The sequence below is a fragment of the Accipiter gentilis genome, chromosome 4 (assembly GCF_929443795.1).
Source record: "Accipiter gentilis chromosome 4, bAccGen1.1, whole genome shotgun sequence".
In the NCBI taxonomy this organism is placed as follows: domain Eukaryota; kingdom Metazoa; phylum Chordata; class Aves; order Accipitriformes; family Accipitridae; genus Astur; species Astur gentilis.
In genome coordinates, this window is record NC_064883.1 from 42,162,079 (window position 1) to 42,185,694 (window position 23,616).

Genomic DNA, 23,616 nt, shown 5'->3' on the forward strand with positions numbered 1-23,616 from the left:
TTACAGCGCATTTGAAGTTTCAGTGTGACCCTTTGGGGAAGGAAACAGTCCATCCACTCTGCAGGTTGGGCAACTGAGGCAGGGATGTGTTATGTCTTGCAGGCTTGTCCATCAGAAACCATTTCTTCCAAGTCCCAGTGTCTCTGCTCAGCCACGTTATTTCTTATGATGCCATTGCTGCTGCGAGCCAGACCTTGCGGGAGAGGCCAGGGGGTCATAATCATGTGGGGTTTGATTTCATGGGAACATAAGATAAAAACATCCTGAGATTTGTATTTGATTCCTGTATTTGCATCTGATTTCTAAACCTTCAGAGTCATATTTCTAAGTTTTTCCCACAGACAGCAAGGCTGTGAATTTTCTTAAAATACATATTACACAAAGCAAGCAAGCTGATACTCCTCCAAAATCCCAAGACTCCAGGAGCCAGGGGTTAAAAAAAGAGAGGAACACTTCCTTCCCACTCCTATGTGAAAGCTCATGCTATAACAACCCCATCTGACAAAACGAGGACCCCTGCACCCTACAACCATCTAGGAGACAGGGACGATGCTGGGTTTGAAGTTATCCCTAAAGCCAAATGGCAGCTTTGGGACACTCACTTTGTCCAGGCAGAGGCTGCCAAAGGTGACGGCTTTAGTGACAGCACACGCTGGGTCATCCCCTTCTTCCTCCAAAGAGGAGATACCTTTGTGAACCCCCACATCTACATCTACCTCTCCGCCGACAGCATTGTGCAGAGAGCAATCTAAAATTAGCCGGGTGGATTTAACGTCACACAGCTTCCCTCTGCTTTTGAGTACTCAGCCTCCTGCTATATTTAAACCAAAGGCAACTGGTAAACAAAGGTTTGGTGCGCTCTACTCTGACAGAAATAGGCACTGCAGCTATTTTTATCCTGCAGACTACACAGTGCGTGTCCAAGTTACAACCAGCAGCAATAAATATATCCCAAAGAGGGTCAAGAAGCCACTGTAAGCAGTAAGCAGTAATGAAACTGCTCCGCTCTTTGAATGCTAGTGAAGCAGCCTTATCTAGTCTCTAATTCCTCCCTTTGAGGCTCATCACGCAAAAGCTTTATAGAAAGCAGACGCGGTTGTATGACATGCTTTGCACATTTTTGGTTTTTTTCTCCAGGTTGTATATTTTAGATTAAGCTAAGTGGTGTCCTGGAAATATCAATACATCCTGAGCACAGACTGGATGCATGAGGGCTCATTCAGCTCTGCCCACTGCGGACACTCATAGATAAGATGTTAGATATGAAGAAAGAGGTTCTACCTTTCAGATGACTTTCAGGAGAGGCTCAGAGGCTGAGGTTTGGAGTAGTGTTTGTAACACATGTTTAGGGTTGATGTTGGTTGTTCTGCTAACCCTGGGGTGGTTGCCCTCGTGGGACAACATTAAAGACACTGCGGAGCGGGACAGTGTGCGAGGTGTGAGCTTGTCTGGTGAGTCACACGTGGTCACCTGGACCCCTTCGGCATGGATGGATGCTGAATTCAGACCCAATGTGAGAGGGTGCAGAGCACTGATTACCAGGCCAAGACTTCATGCCCTCAAAGCCTGCCCTCCTTTCTCAATCCCTGCAAGGTATTAGTGTCATGCCGGGGTCAGGCTCATCCCTGGCCTTCAGCAGGGTTTTGTGGAGCATTGCAAAGGGGTCGGGCCAGGCAGTGCCATGAACGGAGAGTCTCAACCCAGTCCCAGTCCCTAACCCTTCTCCATCTCACAGGAGATCTGGTGTGAGGGCTAGGCAGCAAGGAAGTCTTCTCCTCCAGACCACGGTCTGTCTCCCATTGCTCCCCAGGACTTCTCTGCAGAAAACACCAGTACGTCCCCATTCTCAGAGCCAGGCACTTTAAGCTTCATTTTTGCTCAGGGACCCAACAGAGTAGGAAAGGCAAGAGCCACCACGTTTTCCATTCTTGGTACCCTCCTTCTTCAGGATACCAGCCCTTCTGGCTTTAATCTCCCGGTCTTTGAAACCCCAAAAGCTGGGCTATGGACACCCAAGAGTTGGGTCATTTCACAGGTGAACAAGCCTCATCTCCTCCTTCTGCTGGGTCTTGCTTCCCCCTTCTCTGCTGGAGATGCAAACCTCTGCTCCACTCCGGCTGCTTTGCTGCAGGGTCCGGGGACAAGCATTGCCAGCCAGGCTTGCGCTCCTTACCTCTGGAGGAGATCAGGCAGTGCTGCCCACTCCCAGTGTCTGCTGCTATGGAGATGCCCCAAAATACCCTGCCTGGCCTCCATCACCTGCTGCAGGTAGGTCAGGGTCTCCTTGCAGACAGCGTGGTCTCTCTGGGACATCTCAAATGCATTGGGGGTCTGCATGAGTGTATTGCTCACTGGGGTGGGAGCTCAGGCACCCACCCACAAGTGAACATCCTTTGGAAAAGCACTGATTTCTTGAGGGAAAATCTTTCACGGGGGCATGATGTTTTCAGCAGAAACTGGATGGGGCTGCTTGTGTCCCTGCCTGGCCCTGCAGGTTACATTACACCCAAGACCTGACACAACTGCTAGCATATAGATCCCAAGGGCTTTGGACTCCCTCTCTTCACTCCCAAGAGTTATTTACACTCCTACCTTGGCTGAAATGAGGGATCTTCAGAGTTAAGGTACTGAAACCCTACTACACATGCAATGGAGATAGCAGGAGGAGTGATCAGATACATAACCTTGAGGATCAAGGTCCAGAGGGGAACATGTACCCCTCCAGTGACAAGCAAGCTGGCCTCGACCAGCAGTGACAGCCAGCCACAGTGGAGAAGATATTTGGGGGGGGGATATCCAGATATCTCCTATAAACGAAAGTTAAAGGGAAGTTTGTGGGTCCTCAAAGCTCTCCCAAGCTTAGCGGGCACATCCTGTGACACCTGGAGTAGCTTTACTCCCAACACCATGATGCCACACCACTGTACCCAGCCCAACTGGGGATGACCACCACATCTGGGACCTGCCTCTGCAGCCAGGCTGCAGGTCTGCTGTCCCTAGCCAGCAAGCCCACAAAAGAGCCGAGGTGGCTTCTCCCTTCCCCAGCCCTTCTCTCCCACTCTGAGGACCAGCCCTGTGCCTGCCACGGCTGAGCAGGCAACGATGAAGAGGTTATCACATCTGGCAGCAGCTGAGAGAGCAGTGCCCTGCAGCTGGTGTACTGGGCACAGCTCTGAGTTTGAGAAAGCAGAGACCTGGGTTCACAGGCCAGCCCTGGCTTCTCCCTTGACTCTCATTTATTACTCATACAGGCACAGTAGGGCCCTTTTTTTTACGCAGCAAGTCATTAAAAAGAAAGGGGGGGGACACACACACCAAAAGCCTTTAGTAACAACTGCAAAAAAAGGGAGCTGGGGGAGGCAAACGCGCAACGAACAGACAGACAAATGGAGTTCAGTTACAAAATGCTGACAGTTCAGCTGGGAAAGGAGACTGCAGAGAGAGTGAGGCTTTACAAAAACAGACTGGTGCAGGGCTGGTCTGGAGCCAGCTGTCTGAGCAAAGAGGGTCCCCTTGAGGGGTCTGGCACCAGCGACTGCAGACAGAGGTGGACAGCACGTCCAGACCGTTGCAACTAAGCTTGTGCGACGTTTCACAAGGAGACCTGAGCTCACTGAGCCTTGCTGAAGGTACACAGGCAGCGTGACCTACCGAGGGCAGCTGGGTTAGTATCGCTGTGTGGTGTTTGGAGTGCTTTGGTTTGCCCTAGCAGGCTCAAGGTATAGGTGTGAGCCCCTGTGCATGCCTATGGGATACTAAAGAAATATATCCAGATCTATCTGCAGAAGATGTACGCTGTGAGAGACTGAAAGAGTTAGCGTCTCAAACGTTGTGGTGGGGCAAGTTCTGCATAACAGCAAACCCTGCATAGCAAGGAACCACAGGTGAAAATAAACCGATCGGCACAGATCAACACAGGACATCAGCAACAGGATGGGGAGGGCATGGCGGAGGGTGCCCAGCTCCATGTTCTGATATGCTGAGCAGGGCAGCTCACCCTGCATGGCCAAAGATCAAACAATGGTCACGTCTGCAGGGAAGGAGAAGTTACTCCCCAAACAACCCCCAAACCTACCGACCCATTTCCCAAAGGTTCTGAAAGCACAAACTACCCGTAACACTTAATTAGATTAATGAGCTCGAGTGCCTGCCTGAAGGAGGGATAAGGAGATGATAAAAGGACACGAACTGAATCCCCACGTGTGCCCACCCACCAGAACTGGACCCTCAGCTGGCTGGACCAACACTGGACCCAGGACCAGTGAAATCTGGCTCTTTTCTTTTCCTCTCTCTGTCTTGTTCTTTCTCTTTCCTTTTCCATAACACCTATACCTCATCCCTTTAAGACATGAAACCATTGACCAAGTCTGGAACTAGGTAGTGGATCCAGCTGCCCCTGGGCTCCTCTCTGAGAAGGAGTCTAAAAAGCAAGGGGGTCTGCTCTGAACCTCCTAACTCAACAGGATGGATCTCCTTCTTCCCTGAACTGATGTATATGGTTACCACAGGTTACACAGTTTACTGGGGTAGTTTCATGCTAATTCCTGTTGTGAGAGACCCCAACACCTACTGTTATGCCTCCCAAGTTCAGGCTGCTTCTGCCATGAATAAAATGTTTAACTGATCGTTTGGTGTCATTTCACCTTAATTTAGCTCAAGGGAATTCCGAACTCAACATGACTCCCTGGTCTGTCCAGCCTGGGTTGTGACACTCGCCCATCTGCAGCAGGCTCCTTGCACACAGCTACACGTCTTGTTCACCCTCCCAGAGATTTAGCAAAGTCAATGCCCTGAGAAGGGCTTGCTGGGTTGGCTTTACAACATCCACCTCCTTGGGACTGAGGGTCGGGGTCCACAACTGCCAGCAACAGTCATTACCCTCTTTCTTGCTCCTCACCATCCTTATTTTATAGTTTTTATTCCTTAGTGTAAAAGCTTCCCTAACTAGTCATTAACCTCAGCCACAAGACACAACCATTAAACATTATTGTGGCTGTAACATGGTACATTACTTGCCTCGCAGTCGAAAGTGTTTCCTCCAGCAAGGCAGAAAAAAGAGACCTGTATTAAGGTCAGAATTATCCCGCACATGTATCTAAATCAGCATCTGGCACTGCAGACCTATTGCAAGGAGTGTGTTTGCATGGAAGGAACACATGATGTGAAGAGTGCATCTTTCTTGATTAAATACATAAGCGGGAAAACCCATCTTTGGTTTCACGTCAGAGGTGAACAACCTGGGGATTCAGATCCCATACCTAGCTGTCCCCATGCCAGCACAGCCCACTGCCAAGCGGGTGATAACGTCCCTGTGCAGGGACTGTCCTTAAACTGCTCAAGACCTTCTCCATGCTCACAGCCAGTGCTGACCACCCCTGCCAGGGTCCTGGAAATAGCAGCTTCTACAGGAATCAACCTTGTGAATGGGACCTAGAGAGGTCCACCGTGCCACATGCTGCTTGTAGACACCAGCTGAAGGAGGGAAAACTGCTGTGGAGCTTTCAGCAGACGTGGCTTTTGCTGCCCACCAGTGCTGTGAACTCCCTAGGCTGGATCTTCACAGTGCCTCCAGCAGCTACAGGAGAGGTTTTCAGCCCGTGTCCCATTTTTTTCCTTCGTACACACACAAGCAGGGAGAAAAATCCATGGTAGCACCTTTAATGGTGTTTGCAGTACAGACACTGTTACTACAGTCCTGAAACACAGACAAGGAGAGGGAGGGATGGTCACTGCGACCATTCCTTCACGCAGTGCCCTGTGCAAGCTGCTACGGCAATCAGCTGCCTGGGAATGTCCTACATTATCTGGGGAGCCTTCCTCAGAGGAAGACAAGCCTCTTGTGTCTCAGTGCAAGAGAGAACTCAGCACATGACGGCCTGAAATGAAATCTCTGCGGATGCACCCCCAGGCTGATGGGGAGCTGTTGCGATGGGTCATGCCCGTTTCCATCCGTCAGAGGACCCAATGAGACATGACTGATCTAAGCAGAGCTGACAAAGGCTGAAGACCACTTCCCCATCTGGGGACATGCCACCAGGCTAGGGGGGAAAGGCTGCCTTTTCACACGGGGTGGGGGGGGTGCTATTTCATCCAGCAGCTCCCTTCTGCCAGCACAGGGGTCCTACAGCTGCAGCACCCGCCTCGCACGCTTGGTACGAGCTCCCCTTCTACCTCGCTGACTCCAAGAGCGCATCCTAAATTGAAAGTGGCATGACATGAATAGTTCCACCCCCCCCCCCCCCCCGGCTGAAACCAGGCTGACCTCCCACCGCAGGCTGGGATCCCCCGGTGTTCGTTGTTATACGTTGACGCCCGATGGGGAAGCGCAGCCCTGCGGTTGACAGGTTTTAATGAAGACCTTTGATGTTCAAAGGAAGCGATGGCTGTTTGGTAAGGTCGGTTGAGTTAGAAGAAAAGGGCAGGCTGAAGCCGGCCGAGCTAAGCCCGTTACGCTAGCAGGGCCCCATCTGGAGCACTTAACTGATGTCTGGTTTGAGCCAGGCAGGTTGGAGGTAGGCAGCTACAAGGGGGACAAGGGGGGGTTGGTTTCATGCAGAATACCGTCTGCCTCTCCAAATTACTGTCCCCATCACTCACCTGGTGCCAACATCATTGCCTGCAGGTCAAAGCCTGAAGTCCCCTCTCATTTCTTGTACCCTGGGGCTGAATTCACACTCGGTTTACAGCAGAAATGGAAATGGCAGTATTTAATCAGGGAGGCTCTTAACAAGTAAGAAATCTCTTTAAGATGTACCTGGGAACTGCCGGTAGTGATGCCAAAGCTTCAACCTCTCAGCTGGGTTCATTGCCATGGTGAAGGAAACACCTATCCATCTGCAGCCCCAAAATGTGTCTTTGGCCAGTGAAATGGAGCAACGCCACCCATCCCAGTGGTTAAGCACCCTTCATATGGGTGTCTGGGTCAGTGTCCATGCTCCCACAGATGTTTATGTCTCTTATGCAAACTGGAGCAGCTTTACTGGGAAAGTGGAGGAACAACCTTGTTTTGCCCACCTGTCTGGGACTTTTCCTGGAGATGAGAGGGAAGAGGGAAAGTTCCTTTAAACAACAGGGAATTTTGCCTTTGCTTCCTTAGAGCATGAAAAGCAAGTCCATTCAGAAGTTTGAATTAGTAACTGTAGAAACAGCCAGCTGGATATTTCAGAAATTTGTCATTTTTTCTACCATAGATATTTTTTCAACAACAACAAAGGAAAGTTGACAAAAGACACAACAACATTTTTTGTCCGGCTCTGGTGGTGACATATTTCAAATTTCTCCCCTGACAGAGTGTGTGTTTTTGCTACCAATTTGGGGTGGGTTGACCCTGGCTGGATGCCAGGTGCCCACCAAAGCCGTTCTATGACTCCCCCCCACCCTCAGTTGGACAGTGGAGAGAAAATATAACAAAGGGCTTGTGGGTTGAGATAAGGACAGGGAGAGATCACTCAACCAATTACTGTCATAGGCAAAACAGACTCGACTTAGGGAAAATTAACTTAATTTATTGCCAATCAACCAGAGTAGGGTAATGAGAAAATAAAACCAAATCTTAAAACAGCTTCCCCCCACCCCTCCCTTCTTCCCACGCACAGCTTCACTCCGCAATTCTCTACCTACCCCCTCCAGAAGCGCAGGGGGATGGGGAATGGGGGTTACGATCAGTTCATCATATGTCTCTGCTGCTTCACCCTCCTCTTCAGGGGCAGGATTCCTCACACTCTTCCCCTGCTCCAGCATGGGGTCACTCTCACGGGAGACAGTCCTCCATGAACTTCTCCAATGTGGGTCCTTCCCACAGGCTGCAGTTCTTCAGGAACTGCTCCAGCATGGGTCCCTTCCCCGGGCTGCAGTCCTCCAGGCACAGACCGCTCCAGCGTGGGTCTCCTGCAGGGTCACAAGTCCTGCCAGGAGCCTGCTCCAGTGTGGGCTTCCCACAGGGTCACAGCCTCCTTTGGGCACCCACCTGCTCCGGCGTGGGGTCCTCCACAGGCTGCAGGTGGAGATCTGCTCCACCCTGGACCTCCCTGGGCTGCAGGGGGACAGCCTGCCTCACCAGGGTCTTCACCAGGGGCTGCAGGGGAATCTCTGCTCCGGCGCCTGGAGCATCTCCTCCCCCTCCTTCTGCACTGACCTGGGGGTCTGCAGAGTTGTTTCCCCCACATCTTCTCACTCCTCTCTCCAGCTGCAGTTTCTGTGCCCCAGCAACTTTTTTTTTCCCCTTCTTAAATCTGTTCTCCCAGAGGTGCTACCCCTATCACTGATGGGCTCGGCCTTGGCCAGTGGCAGGTCCATCTTGGAGCCGGCTGGCCTTAGCTCTGTTGGACATAGGGGAATCTTCTAGTGGCTTCTCACGGAAGCCACCCCTGTACCCCCCCAAGTACCAAAACCTTGCCACACAAACCCAATACACAATTGCATCCCCATGTCCTTCCTAAGTGCTTTTTTTCCCTGTGATATAAAGGCAGCTGTAAGGCTGTGAGGAGAGTCTTGGTAGAAGACTAGCTTGGTTTTAACATGATAGTCCAAGCTGCAGGCACTGCATACCAGCAGAATAAGTTCTTCTCAGAAACAGCAACATTTGCAAACAAAGACATTTTTTCAGCAAAAGAAGAGGAGCTGAGGCAAGTTTGAGCAGGACTCCAAGCATGACCTGGTCAAGGCAGTGATTGTAGGTTTGTACTTCTACAGCAGGGAGGAGAGAGGGCAGATGAAGATCTCTAGGGTACTGACCTTTGTTGTTTCCTAAAAGATGATGCTAATGTTTTCTGCTCAAGTAGAGCAGAGTCACTCTCTTACCAGATTCCTGGTTTGAAACGGTACAAGCGAGACTCAGCCCCAGCAGACAGCAAAGGACCTTGACTTTCCCTTTTAAACTGTACCCTCCTCCAGTGAGTAATTAATTTTCTCACTCAGAGATTAAAATATCCCCATTACACCTGGTGTCATTCATGCAGGGTTAGAGCACCCATTTGCATTCAGACGTGTTTTGCCTATTGCAGGTTATGGAGGACGGTGGCTGCTGCTCACCGCAGCCTTGGGATGGAAGCAGGTGGGGGTTTTTCATACTCTGAATCAAAACCTACGGTCAAGAGACTGTCTGCATTTGGGGGAATTATGTGGGCATCACAGCCACCTCTCCTGCCCGGTCACACACCCACAGCTCCACGGAAAGGGCTGAATGCTGCAAAGAGCCCAGGGCACTCCTCGACTCCTACCGTCAGCCTCATGGGGTGGAGGCACTGGTGACAATTTGGCTTGTAACTTCTGCTTTGGGAAGTCACGTCAGGGTAACCCTGCATTAAAGCTATCTTCAAAACTTTTCTAGAGGTTTCATTACAGCATTAGGAAGTGGTTTAGTCTAGTTTCCCAGGGCAATGAAGCTTTTGTGACTGTTGTGTCTGTGCACACCTTAGTCCTGACTTTTCCGAAAACTTCCGGACCCATAGAGCAATTTTGGCCATTTGACTACGAGTCCTCAAAGATATTAAGTTGTGAATGTAGGTGGGCAGGGAAAGGACTGAGGGTCCACCTCTGCAACTGCAGCACAATCCCAGAGGCACCAAGAAACAGCAGAAAAGCCCCTGGGTGAGAGACATGAATGCTCTGGAGACATTTCAATCAGAGCTGATACCTCATGAGATGTGTGACACTCCATCCACAAGGCAAAAAGCCAGGAGAAGACTCCAGGAGAGCTAAAGCTCATATGAACGGCTTGCTTGCTAAAGAAGAGTGAACCTGGCTGGTTGCTCATGGTGCTTTGGGTCCAATTCCTGCAAACCTGTCCCACAGGCTGGTGGAGGAGCTCTGCCCTCCTCCCTGCACATGCTGGTGGCCAAATGATTCATGTCACAAGAGGGGAAATGCAAGAGTAAAGCATAAATGAATCACCCTCCGCCGCAGGTCATTTAATTCATTCTCCCTTCAGGAGGTAAGCGTTTTTGCACACTCTAATTAGATAGTTCATCCCAATGGCAGCTCTATGATTTTTTTTCTTCCTTCTTTACATCTTTCAGCGAAATAGCATAAAACCTGTCGGATACTTAAAAAAAAAAGAACCAGTGCTACCCTGGAACAAGCCCCATGTACCATATGGCTGAGACAGGACAGTTGCAAAATCCTGCAATGCGCTCATTACATGCATTGTCTATACTGTAGTGCTCTCTGCTTACTGCCTCCTCTGCCCTAGTTCCCAGACTTTGGGGTATAATTATAGAATAACAGCAACTGAAGCTAGTTGAAAAAAGATGGTCTTTTTCCATGGAAAAAAACCTGAACAATATAACAACAACAACAACAAAAAAAACATTTTTCTTGGCAACGTGTTAATTTTTTCTCTTTTTCTTTTTTTTTTTTTGAGAAAATGAGTACAGAAAATGTTTCATCTTCCTCCCCCTCCTGCCCACCTGTTTTTGGAAGAAAGCAGGGAGGACAGAGAAGGGGAAAAACCTATGTTTTTAAGCTTGTTGTTCTCAAAAGTACTAAAACATTTCTACCAAAGCTGACGTTTGCTAAGGAAATTCTCATTTTACCTGTAAAGCCCCTTCGAGTTCAAGAAAGTACAACTGCTTGTCAGAACAAAAAGAAGAAGGAAAAAAAAAGCCTCTTTATAAACTTTCCTCCCCAAAGCTATTGCAAGGTGGCAGTGAAAACACAGCCATTTCTGGATGAGGAGCCTGGGAGCCTTCAGATGCAGATCACGCAGCCTGAGAGGTGAGGAGTATTTTCCCCATGGATAAGATCTGCTCAGATGTTAGCATCACAGTGAGACTTCTGTATCAGGACTGCCAAGGCTCAGTCTTTATGGTTTCAACCAGAGGAATTGTGCTGGATAAAGCACATGGGGATTTTGGGCAGAACCAGGGTCCTCTTGGCTTCTTGCACCTCAGCCTGGGAGGTTGTAGAGCCAGCAGGATCCATCCAGAAGCAATGGGCTGCAGAGGCTGCAGGACCTCTCTCCTGCTAAAAGACACCAAGCAACGCTGAGGTGCAGAACCGGTGGGAGGAAGGCAAGTATGGCCCCATGGGTATGAAAAAAAGCCTCAATTTTCCTGACTAAAGGGTGTCTGAGTGGCACTGTACGATCCACACAAGGTCTTGACACCCCTTCAAGAACGGTTTAATGTTGCAAAGGAGATCAGTCACCTCGGACTCAGGTCTGTTCACCACCAATGGAGGAAGCCGTCCCATCACACACAGAGTCCAAGGAATGCCATGGGCTGTGGTGCACGGCTCTGTCTCCGAGATCTCCACCATTCCCTTTCCAGCTGAAAACTGAGGCTTCTTGCTGGCATCATCTCTCATGTAGGAGATCTCAGCATACCCCTGGGCTACATTTACATTTCCATCAAAGTGACGAATTTATTGGAGGGGGATGAAGAACGTGGAGAACTGGAGGCCAAATCTTTCATGCATGAGCCATGCCCTTATGTAAGGATGCATAAGGACGCAGCCTTTCCCCAGACCTTCAGCTGGGAAACAGCAGAGTGTCCATGCCTAAACCCACCACCACCAAACCCTACTGCTGGGAAGCCCCGTTACCTCCATCTAGGCTGCGAGGACAAGAGCCTTGCAATGAAAACAAGGCTTCTTGCAAAAGTTTCACCCAGCAGCTCCCACACTTGGAAGCACAATCTCACTCGCAGTGCCCTCATCTATCTGCCTCGAGTCCTGCCCTGCCTATGATAGATTATTTTCATTAACATTTCCCTGCTGTAGCTGCTACTGCGGTTGCTGTGCCAGTGACGCAGCACGAGCGCTCACACGGGGGTAGATGACAAGTAGTGAAATGTTGGTGGTCAGGCCATAGAAAAGCTTGGTTTGGGCTGTCCAGCACTGTCCTGTGCGTGCTCGTGTTGGATTAATGTCAGCCTGTCTGCAGAGGAGTCTCAGATGGAAGAGGGGAGTGTTATTCTGTTCCGGCTCTGTCCTGCCTCCCTCCTTCCCTGGTTGACCCGATGCCTCTTCTTCACCATGGGGATATGTTTGCAAATCCTCTGTGCAAGATTAACATCCTGCTATCTATACATGCCTTGCATTTCTAATGTCATTTTGCCCTACACAGACAGAGGATGCACTGCTGTCTGTGGGTCACTTCGAGGGATCACCGTTCTCTGAGGCACGAAGCATTTTGCAGCATTTGCATGGGCTTATTCTCAGGCATTTTGCACCACCAATGCACTCCACTCCAAATTATCTTCTTAGAAAACTCAGTAAGTCAAAACACTCCATCAAAATATACCTTTCCCCCCCACCCCACCCCCTCAAAGGACAGCCAAGGAAAGCCTATATTTATTCAGGAAAAATTTTTGGCTGAAACATTTGGAAGTCAAAACAACCTTATCAAGACGGTCCAGAGCATGTAGTTAAGTATTTAGGAAATAAGGCAGAGCCTGGGAGGCCACAAAAGCCCCCTGAGCCACACCATTACATCAGAGGATGCATAAAGGAAATGCAACAGCAAAAAAAAAAAAAAACTTGTTTTACAACATCTTCTTAAATTGCTTAGCACCCAGGTCTGACATTTCACACCTGAGCTTCAGCCCTCCAGTCAAATGGGAGGTAAAAGCCTTTCAGTGAGATTAGGGCTCCTAAAGGGCTGATTATCTCAAGCAGGTATCAAAGGGCGATGCTGAGAGGGGACCTGGCACCTGGCCCAGAGGGATGACACACCGCCCTGCTTTGATCAAGACCTCTGCAAAAGCCCCAGTCTCTCGGGGAAGAGGCTCCCAAAAAATCCTTCTCTTCACCGCTGCGCATCTTGCAGATGACACGTCTCGTGTCACCAATACTGCTGTGCACATACAGCTTGCTCCCAAACCATGAGCTCCAGAAATCCCAACACAAAGGCAGGAATCCCAGGGCTTGAAGCAAACCCCTATGGGAAGGTGCAACATCCATCTGAAGGTGCCTGGACGCAACACGAACTGCGCTGATCACAGGAGCGATCCCTGCTCCAGCCACGGTAAATACCTCCCGCTGATGGCATTGGCCTTGCAGTTTCCCGACAGAGAGCCATCCCAAAACCTAAAAAGCTGAAGCTCTTCCCTGGGAAACTTTGGGTCCTGTTTTGTTTCTGAAACTGCAAAAAGTGGCATCGGTTCATGTGAACACACAGACTTTTTCCATTTCTCTGCTACATCAGTGTCTTGGCAGCATAGCAAAGAGCCCCTGAATCCCCCTGGAAAAGCAAAAAGGGAGAGAGGAGAGTAGGGAAAAGGGTGGCAGCAGGGCAGGAGGGTCTGATATTTTTCCATGATCCAGAAAACCCTTATTCCCTATGACCTTGTTAGGAGGCTGGAAGCTGCTTTTTAGTCAGAGCTGTCAGACAGTGGTGCTGGCAGGAGATGGATGAGCCGCGGTGCGGCTCTGCAGAAGGCGTCATGGAGACAGGCTGTTTTAAGGAGCACCAACAGTGGGAAAAGGCAGCAGGAGAAGGCTGAGGCAGGACCGAAATGCCAGTGAGCAGCAGGCTGTGGGGACGGGGACTCTGGCATAGCTATTTACAAGAGACACGTGTAAGGGGCTCCTCAAACAGCCTGAGACAGCAGAGCTGTGGGGTACCTTCAGGCTAAGCTGACAGAGAAGGGTTGTGAGGGTTATGGGACCTGCTCTTGGTGCCTTAGAAGCTTGATCCTGTCTCCTGCAAGGTGGCGATGGACCCTTGGTTGTAGTCCCCCGTCACTTGTTTGGGGTCTCTGAAGAGAAGTGTCCTCCAGCATGACCCCACCACACTGCCCGCTGCCACAACTTTATCCCAAACACCAGTATCACCATTCTCCATGCCCACAAAAAAGGATGCTGAAGGTTTTGCTTTAATTTTTACTGTGTAACATTAATAATGAATTTGCTTTGACATACCCTGCCCTCATAATGCCAAGGATATGATTTCCCCCTGCCACGTCACAGAGAATGGATTTGGGTACAACCCTGCCACGTGCACTGATGCAAAGCACAGATCTGGAGATTGCTTTATTGCTGCCCTGTGATCATTCTCAAGACACCTGACCCCGCTATTCTCAGCTCTGCAATGATGTTTTTGTCACACTCCTGGTCTTTGCTGGACATCTGCAGCCCTATGCATGTCCTGATGCAAGCCCAAAAGAATTAGTGTTCAGGGATGGTGTTACTGTGCTACATTAATTGTCACTGAAGCACCTGGACTGTTTTGTGTGGCTAGTTTTTAAATGGAAACTTGGCTTTGTTTATATCAGATATTCACAGTCTGGGTACAAGCTGAATGATGCTTTGCCCTCTCAGTATCCCCAGTCTGTTCCAGTCATGAGAAGACCTAACTCCAAATGGACACTTGCTAGGGGGAAGAGGGAGTGCTAACAGCACTGTGCTTTGGGAAATAAGAAAAATAATAATCTTTTTTGTATTCAGAGCACACATGACCCCTTTCCCAGCCCCAGGGACCTCCTGCTGCAGAGGCAGTCCTCAGCCCATGTCTGTGGCAGCCTGCAAAGCCGAAGCTATGGTCCTGTACCAGGTCCTGTGCAGGCACATTGGCAGTGAAGACATCCCAGCTGAGAGGTAAGAGAAAGCTCTGCCTAACACTTGCCCTGGGATTTGGGAAGGCTGGGTTTGTTCTCTGTTGTGCCAAAGGTTCATAGAATCATAGAATATCTCGAGTTGGAAGGGACCCATAAGGATCAACCCGTCACTTAACCCCTCAGCTCCTGGTCTGTAACACAGGGATATTGTTGTGCTGTTCCTTCTCTCCCTGGAGATCTGCGTGAGATGCTCAGGCAGCAGCACCATGGGAACCACACAGGCACGCTGAGCAGTCTGGCATAAAAAGAGAGCATATGTCCAAGACCCTGGTCCTGCAATGGGCTTCTAGGGTAAAATTCAGCCCCAGCCAGCTCACAAGTGATCTAGCTTTAGCTGGAGATCGTTTGATCCCCACAGCATGGTTTGTTTGCACTTTCTGTTTGGCCTCTTGTTAACCCAAATGTGGGGCTCTTACCAGACGTCCTTTTAGCTGGGGAGCTGTATTTCTAAGAGGGTGGGATATGTGGCTCCTTTGGTTTTACAGTCAGGAGGGGAATCAGCAGGATTTTGCTGAACAAGGAGGCTATGTCTATACCAGTAAATAAAAGAGACTAAGTGCAGTTGCGTTGCCAGATGGCACAACGCAGGCCTATAAACCAAACTCTCTTTTCCTCCCCTCCAAACCCTAAACAGGGTGGCCTCAGCCATGCTGACAGCTGGGACTCGTCCCTGCCCCACACCAGCCCTTGAAGAACCCCCGGGCGCTATGTGAGAGAGGATGAAGCCGTGCCAAGGAGCGTGATGACAATTTAACAGTATGGACCATTGTGAATCTGTGCACGGCTGGTGCCTGGGTTAGTGCAGTATTATGAATGTTGCCTTAGAGATTTGGGGCTCGCCGTTGGCGCGTGTCCTCTCGTGACATAGAGGTCTCGAAGTGGGCCCACCCGAGCGTGAACCAAGCATCGGAGTTGCACCTTGATGCCCAGGAATTTGCGGGTACGCATGCGGTTCCCATGTCACGGAGCAGCAGGATGCAAACCTTTTATCCTGACATACTGCAATGCAAAGGGATGGCGTATCCCCACAGGGTTTGCATCCCACTCCCAGCAGGCATCTCCCACCATGCCAAGCCTACGGTACCAGGGGCTGCCATACCCAGCGAGGAGCTGGACCAAGGCTGGCAACCACTTCCATAAACCACTCAGCAGCTTCCCTGAGTTCTGGCTCAGGATACAGAGCTCTGTGCTGCAGCTCCGGGTCTCTGCCGCTTTATATCTTGTCTGCTGTCCTTTCTACTTGAGAGATGTTCCTTTTCCCTGCTCAGGACATCCAGCACAGGGTTGGGAGGGGTTATCCAGGATACCCTGGATGAACAGTCCCTGCACAGATTGCCTGAATGCATGCAAACTTATCCAAAACACACCTCATCTCTCAGGGTCGTTGCACATGCACTTGCCGTCGCTCACTCGTTCAGCGACCCTTTTCTCCAGGTGAACTCTGGGTGGATGTGGCCAGGAAAATTCGGATGGAGGGAAATCCAAACGGAGACGGACCTCTCTTGGAGTGCTTTGCAACCCATTTGCACGGCTCGGAGGGGCACGCGCTGCAGCATAGCAAAGAACCAAGGACCTTGATGTCTTTCTTCGATCAGATACAGACAGTAGCCTGTCTAGTTACAGAGAGCACTTTCTTTGATTAAAAGCTAATAAATATTCATCCCTCTCCTCCCCTGCCGTCCCTCTCAAATCCCGAGAGACAAAACTTAGACAAGCAAAACTGGTTCATTTGTGATGTATTCCAGTGCGTTGCTCCAAAACACTTGGAAACATTCCAGGTAACAATGCATGGCTGCAAGGGCTATGCATCATCAAGAAAAGAGCCAATACTTTGCATTCACTTAAAACAAGACTTAGGTCATAAAGGACATGCTCATTATTAATGGTGGGTGTTGGGAAGTAAAGTATAAAGTGTACACAGATCCTTATCCCTAGCTAATTCTTCAATAAATTGGCAAAGATACATCACTGTCCGCAGAGCAGGAGACAGAGAGAAATTAGATGTTAAGGACAGCTTAGCTTCCTAGGAATACAGATGTACCATCAGTTGATGAAAACTACAGGGAGGAGCAAGGGAAAAAGATGTATCAATGGTGAAGGTTGTCTCCTTTTAAGGCAAGGAAAACTAAACTCTTGCCAGGAAAGAACAGGTTCGAACAGATGGGGAGATGACGGCCAGCGTAACAGCACAGGTACCGCTGAGCCGATCCCGGTGAAACACAGACTACAAAACCAAGCCCTTGTCACCCCAAGAGAAGATCAGAGGAGCCAAGGATCTATTCAGCAGAGAAATGCTGCTGGAGAAAACCAGTCCTGGTGTTTGGGAGTTTGGAGAAATATGCAATAGATGCAAAAATGTGCTGTCTCAACACAGATTTAAACCACAGCCCTGCAGGGAAAGATCCTCTGAGGGCACTAGGCTATGGGTAGTGAAGGGCCTTCTATCTCTGGATGGAAGCCTCTACTATAGCTATCTCTGCAGCTACTGTAACCCAGTGTTTTCCCACCTTGTGGCTTACAGTCTGAGTATACAGCAGTTATTTCTTGGGGAAGGATTGCCTTCAGCCTGTATTGGCAGGGGGTTCAGAAGTGTTCTCACAATCCCAATAGTAATTGTAATTGTAATTAATAGTAAAATAGTAAGACTAAGATAATAATGATAATTATTTAGTATTATTATTACTGGAGCCACATCGAAGCGCGTGCATCCTCCTGCATCCTAGGAACATGGTGCTGGGACACCAGGCTCGGTCTCTTCTCTGGGTGAGCAGTAACATGTTGTCCATGTGCTTCTGCGACCCACCAGCCCCGCTTCCCTGCACAACAGAGAGCTGGCTGCATCACCACCAGCAGGATCCACAGTCCTTGGCAGCCCAGAGACAAAATCTCCATCCTGTGATCTCCACGCTATTTAAGCACAAAGGAGCCTGTGTCTGCTGCCCGGCCCCATAGAAACCAAGCACTTGTGTCTTTCCTTGGATACTAAGGCCTCAAGTTAGAGGCTGACAGCAGAAGTGGGTAGAAGACGAAGCATTGCAATTTTTCAGCTTTTCTAATGGCATCCTCCAGCTTTGCGGGGGCCGTTGGGCAAACAAGAAGCAAGCAGCTTAATGGCTGTATTTCAGCTGGCACGAGCGCTGCAAAGCCCGTGTCGTGGGCCAGTTCTCTGCTGAGCTGAGATTTGTTTGGCACAGCGTCGCGGTGGGTCCCAAGGGAGCCCCCGGCTGCTCTCCGATCCCCCAGCTGGGTCCCAGCCAGACCCCGCAGAGCCGACAGCCGCCCCTGCCGCAGGGGGAGTGCGGCCGAGCAGGGCACCCCGGCCAAATTTCGTCTTAATGCCAGCTCAGCTGATCAAGGCAACGGAGCAGGAAGAAAAGCAGGGTGTCGATCTCGGTGGGAAACTGAGGATCCCCATCACCAAGGGGAAAATCCCCTCCTGAGGACTGCATCCAAACACCCGGCTGGCACCGGAGAGCACAAATGCATCACGTTCGCTGCGAAGGGACTCTGGCCATTGGTTTGCAGGGCTACAACCTCTGGGGTAAAAGCAGGAACATTTTCTTTTTTAAAAAGACAAATCTTGCCCTTTTAGGCAGCTTCCTATGGAAATGGGATGCTTGCACTGATACCTGTGTGAATATACCCTTTCTCCAACGCCTTCATGTCCCCTTCACCCATGTGAGCTGAAAGACCTCTCAAGCACAGTGACAGCCCCATGCTTTTCGTGAAAGCAGCCAACTGGGTGGAGGAAAAAACCTGTCTGCGCCTCTTACATGTATGGCACAAAGGGGAAAGCTGCAGCTGAAGCTCAAAGCTCAGGGGATGCACACCGGGGAGAGATCTATCTCCCACAGGTAAAACGGCCCTCGGTGCCTGCTGTGAGCTGCAGGCAGCAGGGAGTGAGTCTTGCCTCATTCTTGCACTTGCAGGAAACACCATTGGTATGAAAATGTCAAAGTGTTTGATGCCTTGCGGAATAGATTGCACCAACCCCTGAGCACACCCACGGTCACACACACAGGGTGATCTGTCTTCCACAGAAAGGCATGGCCACGCCATCAATTTGGGATTTAAAAAAAGGGGGGGGGGGGGGGGGGGGGGACAGACAAACTTTTAATTTTTTGCTACTGTTAGTGTTCATCTTTTTAAACCCTTTTTAACATTTACTTTCCCTTCCTGTGTGGGCTTAGAGTCAGATTTCAGCACTTTTAGACCTCTAGTAGCTTCAGCCTATGTCTATTTGTAGAGATTTGCTACAGCATGGACCCTAGGTGGCTTGGAGATGCTCTGCGTGTCACAGGCACTTCTTAGGGCTCGGCCAGATTTTCTGCACCAGGCAGAGAATCAGGTACATGGGGAAATTTGTGCTTTCCTTTTCCTCTGTGTATCCCACATTAACAGGTTTGCAAACTCCTTTGCAGGACTCTCCTTGCTGAGGCAGAAGAGAACCTTGTAACACCTTCAAGAAGAATACTGAAGGCCCTTATAGGGCTGCCAAAATGGGTACAGTTAAACCTCATGCTTAACTTCATCTTCAAGGTCCTCTTGCCACAGCAGTTCAGCAGCAGATAACAAGGAAAATCCTTCAGTAAATCTGGGTGGGCAAAAGTAAAGTTGGGAAAAAACCAGCTGTATCAACTCCCAATTAACATCTTTTTTGTGAAGTCTCTATGTATATATATGTAGGTGTGTATGTATATATGTCGTGTCATGTTCCAGTCTGTTAGGCAGGTCAGATTTTCTTAACATGAATAATTTGCACAGTTTTTCCTTAACAGAAAATATTGTGCTCAAGCACAAGCTAAAAAAACGTAGCTTTTAATAGGGAAAAATTAATCTTGGATATGGAGAATTTGCTGAAATATTCCTTAATGCTCCCAGATGAATTTTTGTATTTGTTTGTTGTTTCGCAAGACCCTAGCAATGGCCCTTTTGTGCTCTGTATTCAGAAGGGTTAGGCTTCACAAATAACATGGTTTAATGCATGATCTTTAATGAACTTGTTCATGTTTTATACCAGCATTAGAATCTGCTAATCAGCTATATGCTAATATACTCTTAAAAATACTGTGCAAGAAGTGACCTGCTTCCCCTAATGCCCAGATAATGAAGAAATGAGGACTTATGCCACCAGAGGCACTCCCCCTTGGAGCACATCTTTGGAGACATTCAGTCAAGGAGTCACTCCAGCACAGGCTCCAAAGGGAAGCCGAGTCATTAAAAAATGACATTTCTGTGCCGTGTGATGAATGATGATTGAGCTGCCAGCTCTCATCAAGACTGAGGACTCATCCCAGCAGAGCACTGATGTCAAGGGAAACAATCCCTTTGATTTAGAGTTTGGACCAGGCTTCAAATACAGGGACCGAGGGCAAGAGCTTGGTTTCCAGGGAGTCCTAGGCTCTGTCACAGTACATCCTCAAAATCTTTCCACAAAGACCTATCATGGCGTAACTCCTTTGGGTCTCTTTTCAATGCTCCAGGAGCAGGTATGTTCTGGTCAATCACAAGCCCTACAACTCCAGCAGCATCAAATTAAAAATCTGAGAACCACAAACCAGTGTCCCTTTGAGCCCGAACCAAGATTCTTCTTGAAGGTGAGCATTGTAGGTCAGGGCATCTCGTTCAAAATCTGTATGTGCCTTATGCTAGGCCTGATGTACCCAGAAGAGTTGCGGTTTGGTATAGATCCCAGCTAGGACACAATCATTCCCCAAGCCCAGATTTCTTGGGAGATGAGGACAATTTTATCCTTCACAAAGGGAAAATGTTGAAACGCTGTTGTGTTAATGTTTCCCTTCAATGGCAGAGCTGGGTCTCCTACAACTGATGAGTAGGAAACCGGGGTGGGATAGGTTTCACCTCGTTAAAGACATCTGTGATGATGTTGGCTTTCTGAACACTCACATGGGACTCCCACTAGAGACAATGGGGGAAACGGTCCCTGCAAAGAGCATCTCTCTTTCTTCTGTTTTGGTGTCTATTTTAGACAAGAAGAGTCCCACCCTGGGCCAGACCTCCACAGAAAGAGGGCTGAGGAGACCAACTCCAATGCAGAGCTTGTACCTACCTTATAGGTGACCACATCTGGCCATCCCACCCCAAGCCCAGGCTGTGCAGGCTCAGGCTCTGGCCTCTGGAGGTCCTTGTCCTATTTTGAGGCCTGTCAAGATTCACCACCAAAACCAAGAACCAGTTGATTCTTTTCTTGCGTTTCACCGTAGCTAGGGCCCACCAAACTTGCTTTTATCCCAGCAATTCTTCTTCATGAGCCTGCATACCGCACAGTGCCAGCCAGCAACCGGCACATCAAACAGCACTGAACTGCCACTAGACACTCCAGCTGCTGAGATGTTATAACCAGCCCTTGTCTCATGTCCTATCCAGGACAGTTCCATCCACCCCAAAAGGAAGACACATAAAACGTCTTATAAGAGGGAAGGGGAAATCCAGCTGCAATAATTCTGGAGTGTCTGCAAAAAAACCTGAAACTGATGCATCCAGAGTATTTAAGACACTCTTAACCAGTTATTTGACTTCTGCTTGCCTTCCATGGCAGCTGCAGGTGCTGGATCCCATCACATTTGACGGCAAACAGAGCAGGTCTGCACTGTCCAAGGAAATCTCTTTACTGTCAAGGTATTGTAGACCCCCTTGGAGATTCCTGGGGTGCTTAACTTAGCCAAAGAGTGATACATATAAAAGTTCTGCATTTTCTAAATTGCAGGGCAGTGGAAAAAAAAAAGCCCGTAGCCACCAAGGCTCTCGGTTACATTGAAATGGAAAGCTTTCCCCCTTTGCACAATCTCCCAAGTATGGCATGTGGCCTAATTATATAATTACACAATAGATCCGAATTGCTTCAAAGGAGCTATTGTGTTCCAGCAGGTACATAATAAGTTTATGGTATCAACTAATTACACTGTTATATAAGGGTCCAGAATGACTTTTAAAACCAACAGACAGATCTACCAGGCTATCAAACACATATTGTTTTGTTTGGGGATTTTTTTTTTAATACCTCATTACGAAGGTAACCTGTGCTTTCTCCAGCCCTTCTAGAGGGGATGTAAATGGTAATACTATGCAGAAAGTGCTGGGCTTAATACTGAGTTGGTGTACGTCATCTCTACCGACCTCAGTGGATCATTTTAGATGCCAGCAAAATCCAGATAACGCACATAAGTCAATGGTTCAGAGTCCATGCTAAGACTGTGGGGACACAATCAAATGTCAATTAACATGGTTTAAGGAGCTACTGCCCACTATTGTCCACTTTGTGTCATGCTGGTTTGAGTTCACATTTCAACCTCACTGGTGGGAAGGATGCGGGATCACACAGCGATGGGCTCCGCTGAAGGGGACATCTGGTCTGTCACAGCAGGTCAGTCATATCCAGTTGTGCCTTTACCCCCCCTACTCACAACAGACATGGAAATAAAGGTGGGGTTTACCACGGTGAGCCTCACCTGGCACTGACCCTTGCTGCTAGCCTCTCTCATGGGTGATTCTCTTGAGGGGTCTGGGTCTCACAGTCATGAAAAAATCAGTTTCCATTTACAGATTAGCATCAGGGCCAGGCTCCCTCAAAGCATGGGTACCACTTCATCATGTCACCTCAAGGATGGATGGCCAGGATGGAACAGAGAGTCATGCAGAAGGCCCTGGGAAGAGGCATAGCACTAGAGGGAATGATGGACAGCCTCTCATGCAAATTCCTGCCTGGTTATCCACATCTAGAAATTGCCCTATCCAGTAGGTACCTAGGCATCATGCTCAAAGGAGCCCACTAGAAGTCCTTCCCGAGCCTGTGCTCCTTTTCTCTCCTGTGATCTGACCCACTCAATGCACACCCATCATATAACCCCAGACAACCTCTCATTAGCCCTTACCCCTCAGCACCCCGTGGGGGTCTTGCCTGCTACAGCAGGGGAAAATTGAGCTGTCTTGGCAGTAAAGGAAGGTGAACTCGGGAATATCCCCACCAACCTCCTCAACGTTGCTGTGATGTGAAGCCAGTACGATGGGGAGGACCCTCTAACGCAGAGCATGCAACACGTGTGCATTTTGTTATCATCTCTTCACCCTTCAGAAAGCAGCTGGGATTCCCCAGCTGTGGCAGGATGTCCGTGGAGCTATAACTTTGTAAACTCAGCTCAGCCTTTCAGGAAGAGATTTCTAATTTTATCCAGGCCATTCATCCACCCTTAATTTGCAATGAAAAAAAGAAGCTGTTGCAGGGTTATTATTAACTATTGGCCAAGACGGAATGAACTACAGGCTTGGCTGACTCCCTCTTTGGTAGAGAGCAAGTGCGCAGGCAGCAGACGCGTCGCTGTTTTGCTTCCCAAACATTTCTGCTCCTGAGTGAGGATGTTTGGTAGCCAAAGTAGCAGGAGAACCTCTATTTCACAGGTGGAGCTGTGTTGTCCAGGCTCCACCTCAGCCAACTGGGCTTGGAGACCTTTGGCCAGCCTGCAGTTCTTAGCCTTGCTTCTCCTCCACCTGCTCATAAGTGCAGCACCTCTTAGTGTCAAGCCCTTGCTCTGCTAAAATGAGTGAGAAAAGTCCTTATCGACCTCACTCAGGCTCTGAGATCAGATCTCAGACACAGCGGGGGGGTGTTTCACCATCACCTTGTGAAGTTCCCTTGTCTCCACTCCCTTCAGCGGTGGTACCTCTGAACACTCGCTGAGGACAAGATTTCTTGCAATACAGAAGGTCACATTCAAACCACTCAATCAAGCACGAGATGATCCTGAGCCTTGCTGCAAGGTCAAGGAAGCGATGTGTTAATCTGGCCCAGCACTGGTTCCCAGGGCAGAGATGTGAAATGCCCTAAGCTGGAGATCTAGAACCAGGATAAGAGGATCTCCAGCTATACCTTTGCATCCAGCTATGCCATGACCGTGAATGAGTCTGCCTATGATGTGTTTGCAAGAGGTGATTAATGACAAGTCTTCAGCTATGAGAAATCTTTTTAATACAACAGGTAAAGTAACAAACAATAGAAGAAAGCAACAGCAAGAAATCCACTTCTTTATTAGTTGGGCTTATAGCC